The following is a 19,752-nucleotide window of genomic DNA, read 5'->3' on the forward strand; positions in this document are numbered from 1 at the left end:
AAGGCGTTACTCTGTTCTTATGAACTTAATACTCTAGATGGATGCTGGATAGCGGTTGATGTGTGGAGTAATAGTAGTAGATGCAGGCAGGAGTCGGTCTGCTTGTCGCGAACATGATGCCTATATACATGATCATGCCTAGATATTCTCATAATTATTCGCTTTTCTATCAATTGCTCGACAGTAATTTGTTCACCCACCGTAATACTTATGCTATCTTGAGAGAAGCCACTAGTGAAACCTATGGCCCCAGGTCTATTTTCCATCATACAAGTTTCCAATCTACTTTATTTTGCTATCTTTTACTTTCAGTCTATATCATAAAAATACCAAAAATATTTATCTTATTATTATTATCTCTATCAGATCTCACTCTTGCAAGTGGCCGTGAAGGGATTGACAACCCCTTTATCGCGTTGGTTGCGAGGTTCTTATTTGTTTGTGTAGGTACGAGGTGACTCGCGCGTTGTCTCCTACTGGATTCATACCTTGGTTCTCAAAAACTGAGGGAAATACTTACGCTGCTCTACTGCATCACCCTTTCCTCTTTAAGGGAAAACCAACGCAGTGCTCAAGAGATAGCAACCGGCTTGACACCGTGATCTCCATCGTAGCATCGTTGTCGTCTTGCCAATTATTGCTTCTACGACTATCGCTACCACTTAGTGATAAAGTAAAAAAAATACATGGCGATTGCATTTCATACAATAATGCGACAACCATAAGGCTCCTACCAGTTGCCGATAACTTTTACAAAACATGATCATCTCATACAACAATTTATATCTCATCACGTCTTGACCATGTCACATCACAACATGCCCTGCAAAAACAAGTTAGACATCCTCTACTTTGTTGTTGCAAGTTTTACGTGGTTTCTACGGGCTTCTAGCAAGAACTATTCTTACCTACACATCAAATCCACAATGATTTTTCATCAAGTGTGCTGTTTGAACCTTCAACAAGGACCGGCCGTAGTCAAACTCGATTCAACTAAAGTTGGAGAAACAGACACCCGCCAGCCACCTGTGCATGAAGTACGTCGGTAGAACCAGTCTCATGAACACGGTCATGTAATGTCGGTCCGGGCTGCTTCATCCAACAATACCGCCGAATCAAAGTAAGACGTTGGTGGTAAGCAGTATGACTATTATCGCCCACAACTCTTTGTGTTCTACTCGTGCATATAACATCTATGCATAGACCTGGCTCGGATGCCACTGTTGGGGAACGTAGCATTCAATTTCAAAAAAATTCCTACGATCACGCAAGATCTATCTAGGTGATGCATAGCAACAATAGGGGAGAGTGTGTCCACGCACCCTCGTAGACCGAAAGCGGAAGCGTTAGGTTAACGCGGTTGATGTAATCGAATGTCTTCAAGATCCAATTGATCTAGTACCGAATGTACGGCACCTCCGTGTTCAGCACACGTTCAGCTTGATGACGTCCCTCGAACTCTTGATCTAGTAGAGGGTCGAGGGAGAGTTCCGTCAGCACGATGGCGTGGTGACAGTGATGGTGATGTGATCCGCGCAGGGCTTCACCTAAGCAGTACGACGCTATGACCGGAGGAGTTAACTATGGAGGGGGGCACCGCACATGGCTAAGAGAACAACTATTGTGCCTTTGGGGTGTCCCCCGCCCCTGTATATAAAGGAGGGGAGGAGGAGGCGAGCCACAAGGGGCGCGCCAAGGAGAGGGGAGCCCTACTTGGACTCCAATCCTAGTAGGATTCGCCCCTCCTTTTTTCCTTCTATCGGAGGGGGAAAAGGGGAAGGAGAGGGAGTAGGAGAAGGAAAGGGGGGGTGGCGCCCCCTTCCCCAGTCCAATTCGGCCTCCTCCCTTGTGGGGGGGGCACCAGCCCCTTGTGGGCTGTTTAGACTCCCTCCTATGGCCCATATGGCCCATATCTTTCCCCGGGGGGTTCTGGTAACCCCTCCAGTACTCCGGTATGTACCTGATACACTCTGAAACCCTTCTGGTGTCCGAATACTACCTTCCAATATATCAAATTTTACCTCTCAACCATTTCGAGGCTCCTCGTCATGTCCGTGATCTCATCCGGGACTCCAAACAAACTTCGGTAACCAAAACACATAACTCATAAATACAAATCGTCATCGAACGTTAAGCGTGCGGACCCTATGGGTTCGAGAACTATGTAGACATGACCAAGACACCTCTCCGGTCAATAACCAATAGCGGAACCTGGATGCTCATATTGGTTCCCGCATATTCTACAAAGATAATTATTGGTCAAACCGTTATGACAACATACGTTATTCCCTTGTCATCGATATGTTACTTGCCCGAGATTCGACCATCGGTATCTCCATACCTAGTTCAATCTCGTTACCGGCAAGTCTCTTTAATCGTTCCGTAATGCATCATCCCGTAACTAACTCATTAGTCACATTACTTGCATGGCTCATAGTGATGTGCATTACCGAGAGGGCCCAGATATACCTCTCCGATACACGGAGTGACAAATCCTAATCTTGATCTATGCCAAATCAACAAGAACCATTGGAGACACCTGTAGAGCATATTTATAATTACCCAGTTACGTTCTGACGTTTGATAGCACACAAGGTGTTCCTCTGGTATTCGGGAGTTGCATAATCTCATAGTCAAAGGAACATGTATAAGTCATGAAGAAAGCAATAGCAATAAAACTAAACGATCATTATGCTAAGCTAATGGATGGGTCTTGTCCATCACATCATTCTCTAATGACGTGATCCCGTTCATCAAGTGACAACACATGTCTATGGTTAGTAAACTTAACCATCTCTGATTAACGAGCTAGTCTAGTAGAGGCATACTAGGGACACTTTGTTTGTCTATGTATTCACACATGTACTAAGTTTCCGGTTAATACAATTCTAGCATGAATAATAAACATTTATCATGATATAAGGAAATATGAATAACAACTTTGTTATTGCCTCTAGGGCATATTTCCTTCACAACCTCTGCCTGTGTGCCCGGGAGCTCGAGGAGCTAATGGCCAAAAAGAGGTTTATCGCGGCCTCTTTGCCCGACGCCGGCGAGGGGGCCGCCGAGGTGTCCCCATCGTCCTCCACGGGCTCTTTATCGATCCATCATCGCCGGTCCCCGATCCGCCCGCCGTGGCGCCCCTATGCCGTTTCGAGGACTTCCCCGTCCTCCCTCTTACCCGGCAGCCGACGAGGTCCTACCTTGGGGTCCGGTAGCGGCATTGGGGGATGTGGGTCGCCAAGATTACAAATTGGGAGACCCACACCCGGTGATGGCTCGGTAGCTTCCACCCGGTCGAGCTCGTGGCCATGAGTACGACCGTTGGCAGGTCCGCTACCACGGCGCGGCGGCTAGGCTCAATTTCCACTTCGGCACACGTCCGGTCGACCTCATTCTGCCGGAGCCAGGGGTGGTGAACTCGTCTATGGAGCGGGAGGACCGCGAGGCGTGGGAGCGCCTCGAGGCCGAGGCTGCTAACGAGGCCTACATGCAAGAGTTCCGCCAGCAGCACTCGGAGCTCGTGGAGGCGGAGCAGGCCATCTTTGCCGGCACGGAGGGCGGCGAGGTTATCGCGCTCTCCTCCGATTACGAGGTCAAAGGTGGCGAGGACGGTGGCTTGGAGGGCGTCGAGGTGGGCGGCGAGAACAAGGAGATCGGCGTCGACGAGTGAAGGAGTGTCTTCCCCAACGACCCCGACGACGACACCGGCCCGGACCCGGCTCGCGGCACACCGTACCTGACAAGGAAGGATTGGCTCGACCTCTAGTTCGACCAAAAGTATTGTAGCTTAGTTTAAATTTATGTTTTATGTTCGGTTATGCAAAACTTTCTATGTTTATGTTTGAATGCATGCTACTTTCCATTGAACCTGCTTTGAACTTGATCAAATTGAAGTTTACAACATTAAATTTAGGGGATCGACCAGAAACGGCCAAAAATTGCTGGAGTATATATATATATATCCTCTAAGGGTTTTAGTCATTTAACTTTTAAAGGATCGGCTAGAGATGGCCTTATGCCTTGTTTATTTCAGTTCTTCACAATGTGATGCTCTATATGTGCAACTATTTGTTGTGCTGTTCAATTTCATCAATAATAGTTTCAACAATACCATTATGAATTACGATATTTGGTTGTTGTTAAGGATATTGCAGTTAACATGCCTTTTCATTTTTTTAACAATAACTAGTGTACTTTAGACCTGCACAATACCAGTTTGAATGTATGTCCATGAGAGCATAATAGGGTCATTTCGCTTCACCTTGTTCAGCAATCAGAATGTCTGTCGCCTCTTTCTTTACCATCTGTAATAGTAAAAGTATAGAACCCTGGTTCATCATTCTTTATTTGGTGTATATGTAATGTAACATCCCAAATTTCCAATTTGAAATGTTATACATAGGTCATCATGTGCATATCATATTTTAATTGCATTTTGGCTTTGTGATCCCAAAATCCAAAGCAACTCGAGGACCCACGGAGAGAGTTGGGGATTTTATTGTTTTCATATTTGAATATTCTCAAATATTGAAAAGTGGATCATTTTGGTTTTAATTATTTTTCTCTCCAAAAATATTTCATAATTAAAATTTATTAGAGGAGATAATATGACTTCTCCAAAATAAATGAAATATTGGAGGCAAAATATTAAAATCAAATAAATATTTTATTTGGATTTTATCGCTATTTTATTTGAATTAGAAAAAATGTGCATTTTTCAAAATTGCATTTTAGGCCAAGAAAATGTTCACTTTGTTCTAAATATTTTATTTAGATGGTGAAAATTTATTTTGGCATTTTTAGATTTTTATTTTATTTTATTTAGGATTTTTCTCCGCGGAACCGTATTAAAAAAACTTCACACTGAACTAGGCCGAAGGCCCAGCCGACCATCCGAGCCGAGCCGGTCCAGCTCCGCCTCGCCGTCTCCCGCTCGCGGGCGGAGTCCACGTCGCCGCCGCCATGGACGTGTTCGTCCCGGACACGCCGCCGTCGCCCCTTCCCCAAGCACCTCGAGCCCCCTCTTCCTATTTATACCCCATCGCCGCCACCTCTCCTCCCCACCCAACGATGCAGCCGCCGCCGCCAACCCGAGCCGCATCCGCCGCCGCCGCTCCACCGCGCCGCCGGAGCCCCGCTGCCTAGCCGCGCCGCCGCACACCGTCGGAGACCCGCCGACCGCCGCCGCCACGCCGTCGGAGCCCCTCCGGAACCGCCGCCGCCGCCGATGCGATCTGTTTCGACGCGACCAGTTTTTTTGGGGGTTTTAGGTAAAAACCGCTGGGTTTTTTGTAAACCCTAGATGCGTTGTTTTTCAGTTTTCATCGGTTTATTTTTATTTAGCGGATGTTCGTTCGTTTGTTTTAACGAACATTGTTCGCCGGTTAGGTTCAGACAGCAAAAATTCGTTCGTTAGTCTTTTCTTTTTATTTTATTTTCGGCCAGGGACCTATCTGTGATTATTTTTTATTGCAGATTAGCCCCTGAACTTCAAACCCTCGTCATTTCTTAACCGTTTGTCCAAATCCTGTGAAATTAACGCCAAAACCTTCGTCTCGAACCCCTCTCTCTGTTTAACCAACTTGAACAAGGTTTTGACAAATTTAAAATTTGGTTTCAAGAAGATTTGTCTATGAAGTTCTTTTGACTGTAGTTTCAGTTCCGTAGCTTCGATTCGATCGTTTCTTTTTGCAAATCGAACCTCTTCAGTTGAACTTTTAGTTTGGATCATATTATTTGAAGTTTTACCCTTGAATCTTTGCTTGAGTGCTTATGTATTCTATTGTTTGTTTGCGATAGAATTCCCGGAGTGCGTAGCGTGCTACAATGAGTCACTAGGTTTTGCAGATCATCAGCAAGGCAAGTAACACATTGATCATACCCCTTTATTACCCGGTTTTTATGCATTAGTTACAACCCTCAAACATTGCATGAGTAGGATCTCTTAACATGTGGGTTTTGGGAAGTAGTTGATGAGGTAGAACCTATTGCCCTTTTATTATCAAACCCTTGGGAGTTACTTCTACGTTATGCTTATATTGCCATGCTATGCTCGTAGACGTGGATTGGGTTTGAGTGTATCCATGACAGATGTGAGATTATTAATTAATGGTTTACTTAAGGTGGCTACTTAAACACACATCTAGGTGGATTGGTTGCGGGCACCTGGGGATATACCAGTGCTGTCCTTTTTGGTTCGCCACCCAGGCTCAAAGGGATCATAAGATTATTCATGCTAGAAACTTCCATGTGCAGCCACAAGCTATTATGGGCTCTATCATAGTGGAGTAAGTTGCATGACCTCTTCCAATGGCAGGCTAGCAGATGTTGGGGATGTAGGTTGGTACTGTCTACTCGGGGTTAGGGTTAATGATTCTGAAAGATTGTGTCCCGGTCATCCGTTTCTCAAACACCTTGTAGTGCGAGAAATCCAATGGAGGAGATCGAGTCTTCTGGGAAAATGTGTGCCTCCACCAGCCATATATGCATGTAGTGATAGCTTTTACTTGTTTCATTGCTCTACTATGTTATCTTGCCAGCATATTCCATGTGCTGACCCATTTCGGGCTGCAACATGCCATGTTGCAGACTTTTCAGACGGAGAGTACGGTGCGCTAGGTCGTTGTCGTGCACTCAGCTATGCCATTGGAGTTGATGGACTCACTTTATCTTCCAAGCCTTCCACTGTTATCTTACTTAGATGGCCTTAAGCCATATTTGTTGTAATAAGTTCTCTTTTGGAGACATTCGATGTAATAAGTGTGTGATTGCTACTCTGTTATAAATCCTCCGAAGTACTGTGTGTGTCAGCATTACCGATCCAGGGATGAGACTTATGCACAGAGATTTGGTCGTTTGAGGTCGGATCGCTACAAGATGGTATCAGAGCACATGCTGAATGTAGGACACGACCACTAAGATGAACCATAGATCACTCTTCTCTACTCATTTTGGACTTCTCTCCATTTTCTACTCTATAGGATGGCGGACACGAGGAACAAGTTTGCACAGCCGGATGAAGACACACCTTTTGGACAACACTTGAAGGAAGTCACTAGGTACCTGAACATTGGAATACCAAGCTTCACCGGGACCTACACCGCCACTTTACCAGAAGAGGAGTGTTGGATGATTCGAGTTCAAGTTCCAGGAAGAACATTCACACCAGTAACTGAGCCCATAGAGTTTTCCTTTGATGCACCAACCTGGAGTCTAGGAAAGAGCATGGCAGCCCACATCACCATAGGACACATCGGCGAAGTTTATCACAAGGATCTTAAGGACACCATCTATCAGATATGTGGGCGCCGAGATGAGCAATGGGAGATGATCAGCACCAGGAAAGACAGGTCCATTGCAGCTTACATCCAGGAGTTAAACCAGCACATACGACGCCTGGAGAACCAAATGTGCGCAAGCATGATAGATCTGAAGAAGTTGATGACTAGGAACATGGAGCTCGAAGAGGAACTCAAGCCTACACACGACGGATACAAGGAGGAAACCACCGTACTAGTGGAGATGAATGACAACCTGACAAGGAAGCAAGGAGTATTCATGGGAGACCCTGCGCTAGGAGGAGATGACGACCACCCCAAGGTCTATATCATCATCGATGACACCGACTCCGACCCCAGTGATGATGATTATGAAGACGAAGCTGGAGCAGATATCATGGAGTCTTCTACCGATCAAAATTTCTAGTAGACCACCATACTATTAGTAGTATTTCCCCCATGTATATATTAGTAGTCCGAGCACTGTAACGATAGTTAGATCGATTGTATGCCCATGTTTGATATTGTTTTGGGAGTGATATTGATTGTGTTTATCTCATGTGCATATGGGTAGTGTTTTCTCAATAGACCTCATTCTATTCTAATCTCTTCCCTTTAAAACCCATCAGATGCCTCCGAGACGTGACCCCAGATTTGCTTTCCTACCGGAGCTCACTCAGTTGATCCAACAGCAGAATACATTGATACAGTTGCTAGTTCAGAGTCAAGGCAACAACAACAAAAATAACAATAACAAACCACCGCCACCACCTCCAGTTGACAACTTAGCCCATTTTCTGAGGTTACAACCGCCGGTGTTTTCCAGTAGCACCGAGCCCATAGTTGCGGATGACCGGCTACGCAGGATTGGAAGGGAGTTAACCACTGCAGGTTGCACAGATGCTGAGAAGGTGTGTTTTGCCGCACACCAATTGGATGGACCTGCAGCCTCATGGTGGGAGAATTACACAGCCACTTTCCCCATAGCCAATGTTACTTGGGAGCAGTTTCAGCAAGCATTCCGCACAGGTCATGTCTCAACTGGAGCTATGAGCATGAAGAAGCATGAGTTTCACATCTTATGCTAGGGCAAACATACTGTGGGGTAGTAAGTGGAGGAGTTTAGCAAGTTAGCTTGCTATGCCCCGGATGATGTGGCCACAGATGTTGCGAAGCAAGAGAAATTTATTTAAGGGCTGAATGATGAGATGAGTGTGCAGTTGATGGTGGCAACATTTAACAACTACCAGGAGTTGGTAGATAAGGCTCTTATGATTGAAGGAAAGCAGCAGCAAATTGAGAGCCGCAAAAGGAAGAATGGACAAGGGAAGTACAATTCAGGAGCTCGGCAGAAGCCATATTTTACCCCAAACTCGGGAGGATATACCCATAACCATGGAGGCCATAACCACAATGGAGGAAGTTCGCATAACCACAATGGCTCTAGGAATGGAAATGGGAACGGAGCAAGCAGTCAGAACCGCTCTAACCCAGCTACACCCGCCAAGTAGGACCAAAGTCACATTACTTCAAGTGCGGGAAGACTGGACACTATGCCAATGAGTGTCCTAAACTCAAAAATGGAAATGGCAATGGAAGCTTTGGAAGAAGCCCAACCCTTTCAATAAGGGCCAAGTGAACCATGTGAACGTGGAGGAGGTTGAAGAGCAGCCAGACGCAGTTATCGGTAAGTTTTTGGTTAAGTCCTTTACCGCTCTCGTTCTTTTTGATACTGGTGCATCACATTCATACATTTCCAGGGGATTTGTGCACAAGTTTAAGTTACCCACCTTAGCCATTAGGACACCCTTTTTAGTAAGCTCACCAGGAGCAGAGTATATGGCCAGCCGATGGTGCGACCGGATACCCTTAAACATTAGCAGCCATATTTTCCCCTCAGACCTAATAATTCTGGAGTCACAAGGATTGGATGTGATATTGGGTATGGATTGGCTATCAAAGTATGGAGGAAACATTGACTGTGCTAGTAGGTCAATTCTACTCACTACCCCGAAGGGAAAAAGGATTAAGTATGTACCCAGGCGTACCCCGAAGAGGACTCACATAAATTCCCTCACGGGAGTTGTTCAGGAGGAAGTGCCTGTAGTGAAGAATTACCCGGATGTATTTCCAGAGGAACTACCAGGCATGCTGCCAGATCAAGACATCGAGTTTTTGATAGAGCTGTTTCCAGGCACCGGACCAATATCGAAGAGACCATACGGGATGCCCACAAATGATCTGGAGGAGATTAAGAAATAGATTAAGGAGTTATTGGAGAAAGGCTACATTCGACGAAGCTCGTCACCATGGGGAGCCCCAGTGCTTTTGGTTGAGAAGAAGGATAAATCTCTGAGAATGGTGGTTGATTATCGGGCATTGAATGAAGTGACGATCAAGAACAAGTACCCACTGCCGATGATCAATGATTTGTTTGACTAGCTGCAGGGATCTAAAGTATTTTCCAAGATCGATCTTCGATCATGATATCACCAACTGACGATCCGATAATAGGATATACCCAAGACAACCTCGACCATAAGGTACGGGCTATATGAGTACACGGTTATGTCATTTGGACTGACAAACGCCCTACCTATTTCATGAGTATGATGAATAAGGTGTTCATGGAGTTCTTGGATAAATTCGTCGTGGTGTTCATTGATGACATTTTGGTGTACTCGAAGAATGAAGAGGAACACAAGGAGCATTTGCGATTAGTTCTCGAGAAGCTCAGGGAACATCAGTTATACGCCAAATTCAGCAAATGTGAGTTTTGGTTGAAGGAAGTTGGATTCCTTGGACATGTTATATCAGGAGAAGGTATGGCAGTAGACCCTACTAAGGTTCAGTCAGTCACTGAGTGGTTGGCACCCACCTCAGTTGGAGAGATCCGCAGTTTTCTTGGACTCGCGGGATATTATCGGAGATTCATTGAGAATTTCTCTAAGATTGCGAAGCCTATGACGGAGTTGTTGAAGATGTAAACTAAGTTTAAATGGAAAGATGAATGTGAGGCAAGTTTCCAGGAGTTGAAGAAACGTTTGGCTACAGCCCCAGTGTTGATTCTGTCGAATATACGCAAGGATTTCCATGTGTATTGCGACTCATCTCGCTTAGGACTTGGAGGCGTGCTTATGCAGGGCGGAAGAGTTGTTTCGTATGCCTCACGACAGCTTCGACCGCATGAGTTGAATTATGCCACGCATGATTTGGAGTTAGCAGCTGTAGTGCATGCACTCAAGACCTAGAGACATTTTCTTATTGGAAATCGTTGTGATGTGTACACGGATCATAAGAGTTTGAAGTACATTTTCACACAAAAGGACTTGAACCTCAGGCAGAGAAGATGGTTGGAGCTTATAAAGGATTATGATATGAAGTTGCACTATCATCCAGGCAAGGCCAATGTCGTAGTAGACGCTTTGAGCCGAAAGAGTTACGCCAATAACCTCTTAACCGGGGGTTTACCAACAGAGTTAGCGGAAGATCTCAGGGAGCTACTGTGATGCCCCGAGACCGTTGCGCCAGGTGTCTTCCAGTTATTCGCTGTCTTTGCCATGTCATTTTCTTATGTGTTGCATCTTGCCATGTCATCATGTGCATTGCATCATCATGTTTTCAAAACTTGCATCCGCCCGGGTCTCCACGTTCCTTCCGTTGTCCGTTCTGAGCCCAGACACACTTGCACGCGCCCGCGGCATGTCTAAAATATTATTTTATAAGTGGCCAAAAAATGTTCTCGGAATGGGTTGAAAGTTCGAATGCGTTGTTGTTATGTTGTAGGTAGGCCGCCTGTCAAGTTTCATCGCATTCGAAGTTCGTTTGACGCCCCAACGGATAACTATAGCGGCAATATAGTCGGTCAAACGTCGGACGGTTTCGGTCTCCGGAAATGGTTGCTGTTGGGGAACGTTGCAGAAAACAAAAATTTTCCTACTCGTTTCACCAAGATCATCTAGGAGTTCATCTAGCAACGAGTCATTGGATGCATCTACATACCTTTGTAGATCGCGCACGGAAGCGTTCAAAAGAACGGTGATGATGTAGTCGTACACGACGTGATCCAAATCACCGATGACCAAGCGCCGAACGGACGGCACCTCCGCGTTCAACACACGTACGGGACGGGAGACGTCTCCTCCTTCTTGATCCAGCAAGGGGGAGGAGAGGTTGATGAAGATCCAGCAGCACGACGGCGTGGTGGTGGATGCAGGGCGTCACAGTAGCAGGGCTTCGCCTATACTACGAGGGAGAGACGTAACGGGGAGAGAGGGAGGCGCCAAGGGCTGGGTATGAAGTCCTCCCTCTCCTCAACTATATATAGGGGTGCAAGGGGGGGGGCGCGGCCCCTAGTAGATGGAATCTACTAGGGGGGCGGCGGCCAGGGTGGGGGGCTTGCCCCCCAAGCAAGGGGGCGCCCCCTTCTAGGGTTTCCCAACCCTAGGCGCATGGGCTGGGGGGTGGCGCCCCAGCCCACTGGGCTGGGTTCCCTCCCACTTCAGCCCATGGGGCCCTCCGGGATAGGTGGCCCCACCCGGTGGACCCCCGGGACCCTTTCGGTGGTCCCGGTACAATACCGGTGACCCCGAAACTTGTCCCGATGGCCGAAACAGCACTTCCTATATATAATTCTTTACCTCCGGACCATTCCGGAACTCCTCGTGACGTCCGGGATCTCATCCGGGACTCCGAACATATTCGGGTTACTGCATATACATATCTTCACAACCCTAGCGTCACCGAACCTTAAGTGTGTAGACCCTACGGGTTCGGGAGACAAGCAAACATGACCGAGACGACTCTCCGGTCAATAACCAACAGCGGGATCTGGATACCCATGTTGGCTCCCACATGCTCCACGATGATCTCATCGGATGAACCACGATGTCGAGGATTCAACACCGTATGCAATTCCCTTTGTCAATCGATATGTTACTTGCCCGAGATTCGATCGTCGGTATCCCAATACCTCGTTCAATCTCATTACCGGCAAGTCACTTTACTCGTACCGTAATGCATGATCCCGTGACCAGACACTTGGTCACTTTGAGCTCATTATGATGATGCATTACCGAGTGGGCCCAGTGATACCTCTCCGTCATACGGAGTGACAAATCCCAGTCTTGATCCATGTCAACCCAACAGACACTTTCGGAGATACCCGTAGTCTACCTTTATAGTCACCCAGTTACGTTGTGACGTTTGGTACACCCAAAGCACTCCTACGGTATCCGGGAGTTACACGATCTCATGGTCTAAGGAAAAGATACTTGACATTGGAAAAACTCTAGCAAACGAACTATACGATCTTGTGCTATGTTTAGGATTGGGTCTTGTCCATCACATCATTCTCCTAATGATGTGATCTCGTTATCAATGACATCCAATGTCCATAGTCAGGAAACCATGACTATCTGTTGATCAACGAGCTAGTCAACTAGAGGCTTACTAGGGACATGTTGGTGTCTATTATTCACACATGTATTACGATTTTCGGATACAATTATAGCATGAATAAAGACAATTATCATGAACAAGGAAATATAATAATAATGCTTTTATTATTGCCTCTAGGGCATATTTCCAACAGTCTCCCACTTGCACTAGAGTCAATAATCTAGTTACATTGTGATGAATCGAACACCCATGGAATTCTGGTGTTGATCATGTTTTGCTCTAGGGAGAGGTTTAGTCAACGGATCCGCTACATTCAGGTCCGTATGTACTTTACAAATCTCTATGTCTCCATCTTTGAACATTTTCACGAATGGAGTTGAAGCGACGCTTGATGTGCCTTGTCTTCTTGTGAAACCTGGGCTCCTTGGCAAGTGCAATAGCTCCAGTGTTGTCACCAGAAAGAGTTTGATGGCCCCGACGCATTGGGTATGACTCCTAGGTCGGTGATGAACTCCTTCACCCATATTGCTTCATGTGCTACCTCCGAGGCTGCCATGTACTCCGCTTCACATGTAGATCCCGCCCACGATGCTCTGCTTGCAGCTGCACCAGCTTACTACTCCCCCATTCAACATACACACGTATCCGGTTTGTGACTTAGAGTCATCCAGATCTGTGTTGAAGCTAGCGTCGACGTAACCCTTTACGACGAGCTCTTCGTCACCTCCATAAACGAGAAACATGTCCTTAGTCCTTTTCAGGTACTTCAGGATATTCTTGACCGCTGTCCAGTGTTCCTTGCCGGGATTGCTTTGGTACCTTCCTACCAAACTTACGGCAAGGTTTACATCAGGTCTGGTACACAGCATGGCATACATAATATACCCTATGGCTGAGGCATAGGGGATGACACTCATCTCTTCTATATCTTTTGCCGTGGTCGGACATTGAGCTGAGCTCAATTTCACACCTTGCAACACAGGCAAGAACCCCTTCTTAGACTGATCCATATTGAACTTCTTCAATATCTTATCAAGGTATGTGCTTTGTGGAAGACCTATGAGGAGTCTTGATCTATCTCTATAGATCTTGATGCCTAATATATAAGCAGCTTCTCCAAGGTCCTTTATTGAAAAACTCTTATTCAAGTAGGCCTTAATGCTGTCCAAAAGTTCTATATCATTTCCCATCAAAAGTACATCATCTACATATAATATGAGAAATGCTACAGAGCTCCCACTCACTTTCTTGTAAACGCAGGCTTCTCCATAAGTCTGCATAAACCCAAACGCTTTGATCATCTCATCAAAGCGAATGTTCCAACTCCGAGATGCTTGCATCAGCCCATAAATCGAGCGTTGGAGCTTGCACACCTTGTCAGCATTCTTAGGATCGACAAAACCTTCCGGCTGCATCATATACAATTCTTCCTTAAGGAAACCATTAAGGAATGCCGTTTTGACGTCCATTTGCCATATCTCATAATCATAGAATGCGGCAATTGCTAACATGATTCGGACGGACTTCAACTACACTACGGGTGAGAAAGTCTCATCGTAGTCAACCCTTTGAACTTGTCGATAACCCTTAGCGACAAGCCGAGCTTTATAGATGGTCACATTACCATCCACGTTTGTCTTCTTCTTAAAGATCCATTTATTTTCTATGGCTCGCCGATCAACGGGCAAGTCAATCAAAGTCCATACTTCGTTTTCATACATGGATCCTATCTCGGATTTCATGGCTTCCAGCCATTTGTTGGAATCTGGGCCCGCCATCACTTCTTCATAGTTTGAAGGTTCACCTTGTCTAACAACATGATTTCCAAGACAGGGTTACCGTACCACTCTGGTGCGGAACGTGTCCTTGTGGACCTACGAAGTTCAGTAGCAACTTGATCTGAAGTTTCATGATCATCATCATCAACTTCCTCTCTAGTCGGTACAGGCACCTCAGGAACATTTTCTTGAGCTGCGCCACTTACCGGTTCAAGAGGCAGTACTTCATCAAGCTCTACTTTCCTCCCACTTACTTCTTTCGAGAGAAACTCCTTCTCTAGAAAGGATCCTTTCTTGGCAACGAAGATCTTGCCTTCGGATCTGAGGTAGAAGGTATACCCAACAGTTTCTTTAGGGTATCCTATGAAGACGCATTTTTCCGACTTGGGTTCGAGCTTTTCAGGTTGAAGTTTCTTGACATAAGCATCGCATCCCCAAACTTTTAGAAACGACAGCTTAGCTTTCTTCCCAAACCATAATTCATACGGCGTCGTCTCAATGGATTTCGACGGAGCCCTATTTAAAGTGAATGCGGCAGTCTCTAAAGCATAGCCCCAAAATGATAGCGGTAAATCGGTAAGAGACATCATAGATCGCACCATATCTAATAGAGTGCGATTACGATGTTCGGACACACCATTACGCTAAGGTGTTCCAGGCGGCGTGAGTTGTGAAACTATTCCACATTTTCTTAAGTGTGTGCCAAATTCGTGACTCAAGTATTCTCCCCCACGATCTGATCGCAAGAACTTGATTTTCCTGTCAAGTTAATTCTCAACCTCACTCTAAAATTCCTTGAACTTTTCAAAGCTCTCAGACTTGTGTTTCATTAAGTAGACATACCCATATCTACTCAAGTCATCAGTGAGGGTGAGAACATAACGATAGCCACCGCGAGCCTCAACACTCATTGGACCGCACACATTAGTATGTATGATTTCCAATAAGTTGGTTGCTCGCTCCATTGTTCCTGAGAATAGAGTCTGGGTCATTTTACCCATGAGGCATGGTTTGCACGTGTCAAATGATTTGTAATCAAGAGACTCTAAAAGTCCATCTGCATGGAGCTTCTTCATGCGTTTAACACCTATGTGACCAAGGCGGTAGTGCCACAAGTATGTGGGACTATCATTATCAACCTTACATCTTTTGGTATTCACACTATGAATATGTGTAGCATTACGCTCGAGATTCATTAAGAATAAACCATTCACCATCGGAGCATGACCATAAAACATATCTCTCATATAAATAGAACAACCATTATTCTCAGATTTAAATGAGTAGCCATCTCGAATTAAACAAGATCCTGATACAATGTTCATGCTCAAAGCTGGCACTAAATAACAATTATTAAGGTTTAAAACTAATCCCGTAAGTAAATGTAGAGGTAGCGTGCCGAAGGTGATCACATCGACCTTGGAACCATTCCCGACGCGCATCGTCACCTCGTCCTTCGCCAGTCTCCGCTTATTCTGCAGCTCCTGCTTTGAGTTACAAATGTGAGCAACCGCACCGGTATCAAATACCCAGGAGCTACTACGAGTACTGGTAAGGTACACATCAATTACATGTATATCACATATACCTTTCGTGATGCCGGCCTTCTTGTCCGCTAAGTATTTGGGACAGTTCCGCTTCCAGTGACCACTTCCCTTGCAATAAAAACACTCAGTCTCGGGCTTGGGTCCATTCTTTGGCTTCTTCCCAGCAGCTTGCTTACCGGGCGCGGCAACTCCCTTGCCGTCCTTCTTGAAGTTCTTCTTACCCTTGCCTTTCTTGAACTTAGTGGTTTTATTCACCATCAACACTTGATGTTCCTTTTTGACTTCTACCTCTGCTGATTTCAGCATTGCAAATACTTCAGGAATGATCTTTTCCATCCCCTGCATATTGAAGTTCATCACAAAGCTCTTGTAGCTTGGTGGAAGCGACTGAAGGATTCTGTCAATGACCGCGTCATCCGGGAGATTAACTCCCAGCTGAGTCAAGCGGTGATGCAACCCAGACATTGTGAGTATGTGCTCACTGACAGAACTATTTTCCTCCATCTTACAGCTGAAGAACTTGTCGGAGACTTCATATCTCTCGACCCGGGCATGAGCTTGGAAAACCATTTTCAGCTCTTCGAACATCTCATATGCTCCGTGTCGCTCAAAACGCTTTTGGAGCCCTGGTTCTAAGCTGTAAAGCATGCCGCACTGAACGAGGGAGTAATCATCAGCACGTGTCTGCCAAGCGTTCATAACGTCTTGGTTCTGTGGGACGGGTGCGTCACCTAGCGGTGCTTCTAGGACATAATCTTTCTTTGCAGCTATGAGGATGATCCTCAGGTTCCGGACCCAGTCCGTATAATTGCTGCCATTGTCTTTCAGCTTGGTTTTTTCTAGGAACGCGTTGAAGTTGAGGACAACATTGGCCATTTGATCTACAAGACATGTTGTAAAGATTTTAGACTAAGTTCATGATAATTAAGTTCATCTAATCAAATTATTCAATGAACTCCCACTCAGATAGACATCCCTCCAGTCCTCTATGTATAACATGATCCGAGTTAACTAGGCCGTGTTCGATCATCATGTGAGATGGACTAGTCAACATCGGTGAACATCTTCATGTTGATCGTATCTTCTATACGACTCATGCTCAACCTTTCGGTCTTCTGTGTTCCGAGGCCATGTCTGTACATGCTAGGCTCGTCAAGTCAACCTAAGTGTTTGCATGTGTAAATCTGTCTTACACCCGTTGTATGTGAACGTTGGAATCTATCACACCCGATCATCACGTGGTGCTTCGAAACAACGAACTGTCGCAACGGCGCACAGTTAGGGGGAACACTTTCTTGAAATTATTATGAGGGATCATCTTATTTACTACCGTCGTTCTAAGTAAACAAGATGCAAAAACATGATAAACATTACATGCAATCAAATAATAGTGACATGATATGGCCAATATCATATAGCTCCTTTGATCTCCATCTTGGGGCTCCATGATCATCTTGTTACCGGCATGACACCATGATCTCCATCATCATGATCTCCATCATCGTGTCTCCATGAAGTTGCTCGCCAACTATTACTTCTACTACTATGGCTAACACGTTTAGCAATAAAGTAAAGTAATTTACATGGCGTTTCTCAATGACTCGCAGGTCATACAAAAATAAAGACAACTCCTATGGCTCCTGCTGGTTGTCATACTCATCGACATGCAAGTCGTGATTCCTATTACAAGAACATGATCTCATACATCACATATATATCATTCATCATTCATCATAACTTTGGCCATATCACATCACATGACACTAGCTGCAAAAACAAGTTAGACGTCCTCTAATTGTTGTTGCAAGTTTTACGTGGCTGCAATAGGGTTCTAGCAAGAACGTTTTCTTACCTACGTAAAAGCCACAACGTGAATTTCCAATTTCTATTTACCCTTCATAAGGACCCTGTTCATCAAATCCGATCCGACTAAAGTGGGAGAGACAGGCACCCGCCAGCCACCTTATGCAACTAGTGCATGTCAGTCGGTGGAATCGGTCTCATGTAAGCGTACGTGTAAGGTTGGTCCGGGCCGCTTCATCCCACGATGCCGCCGAATCAAGATAAGACTAGTAACGGCAAGCAAATTGACAATATCGACACCCACAACTACTTTGTGTTCTACTCGTGCATAGTAACTATGCATAGACCTAGCTCATGATGCCACTGTTGGGGAACGTTGCAGAAAACAAAAAATTTTCCTACGTTTCACCAGGATCAATCTATGGAGTCAACTAGCAATGAGAGGAGAGTGCATCTACATACCCTTGTAGATCGCGAGCGGAAGCGTTCAAGAGAACGGGGATGATGGAGCTGTACTTGCCCTGATCCAAATCACCGATGACCAAGCGCCGAACGGACGGCACCTCCGCGTTCAACACACGTACGGGACGGGAGACGTCTCCTCCTTCTTGATCCAGCAAGGGGGAGGAGAGGTTGATGAAGATCCAGCAGCACGACGGCGTGGTGGTGGATGCAGGGCGTCACAGTAGCAGGGCTTCGCCTATACTACGAGGGAGAGACGTAACGGGGAGAGAGGGAGGCGCCAAAGCTCAGGTATGAAGTCCTCCCCTCTCCTCAACTATATATAGGGGTGCCAAGGGGGGGGCGCCGGCCCTAGTAGATGGCATCTACTAGGGGGGGCGGCGGCCTAGGGTGGGGGGCTTGCCCCCCAAGCAAGGGGGCGCCCCTTCTAGGGTTTCCCCTCAACCCTAGCCGCATGGGCCCTTGGGGGGTGGCGCCCCAGCCCACTTTGGGCTGGGTTCCCTCCCACTTCAGCCCATGGGGCCCCCCGGGATAGGTGGCCCCACCCGGTGGACCCCCGGGACCCTTCCGGTGGTCCCGGTACAATACCGGTGACCCCGAAACTTGTCCCGATGGCCAAAACAGCACTTCCTATATATAATTCTTTACCTCCGGACCATTCCGGAACTCCTCGTGACGTCCGGGATCTCATCCGGGACTCCAAACAATATTCGGGTTACTGCATATACATATCTTCACAACCCTAGCGTCACCGAACCTTAAGTGTGTAGACCCTACGGGTTCGGGAGACAAGCAGACATGACCGAGACGACTCTCCGGGCAATAACCAACAGCGGGATCTGGATACCCATGTTGGCTCCCACATGCTCCACGACGATCTCATCGGATGAACCACGATGTCAAGGATTCAATCAACCCCGTATGCAATTCCCTTTGTCAATCGATATGTTACTTGCCCGAGATTCGATCGTCGGTATCCCAATACCTCGTTCAATCTCGTTACCGGCAAGTCACTTTACTCGTACCGTAATGCATGATCCCGTGACCAGACACTTGGTCACTTTGAGCTCATTATGATGATGCATTACCGAGTGGGCCCAGTGATACCTCTCCGTCATACGGAGTGACAAATCCCAGTCTTGATCCATGTCAACCCAACAGACACTTTTGGAGATACCCGTAGTCTACCTTTATAGTCACCCAGTTACGTTGTGATGTTTGGTATACCCAAAGCACTCCTACGGTATCCGGGAGTTAGACGATCTCATGGTCTAAGGAAAAGATACTTTGACATCGGAAAACTCCAGCAAACGAACTATACGATCTTGTGCTATGTTTAGGATTGGGTCTTGTCCATCACATCATTCTCCTAATGATGTGATCTCGTTATCAATGACATCCAATGTCCATAGTCAGGAAACCATGACTATCTGTTGATCAACGAGCTAGTCAACTAGAGGCTTACTAGGGACATGTTGGTGT

Source organism: Triticum urartu, chromosome 5 (assembly GCF_003073215.2).
Source record: "Triticum urartu cultivar G1812 chromosome 5, Tu2.1, whole genome shotgun sequence".
Lineage (NCBI taxonomy): Eukaryota > Viridiplantae > Streptophyta > Magnoliopsida > Poales > Poaceae > Triticum > Triticum urartu.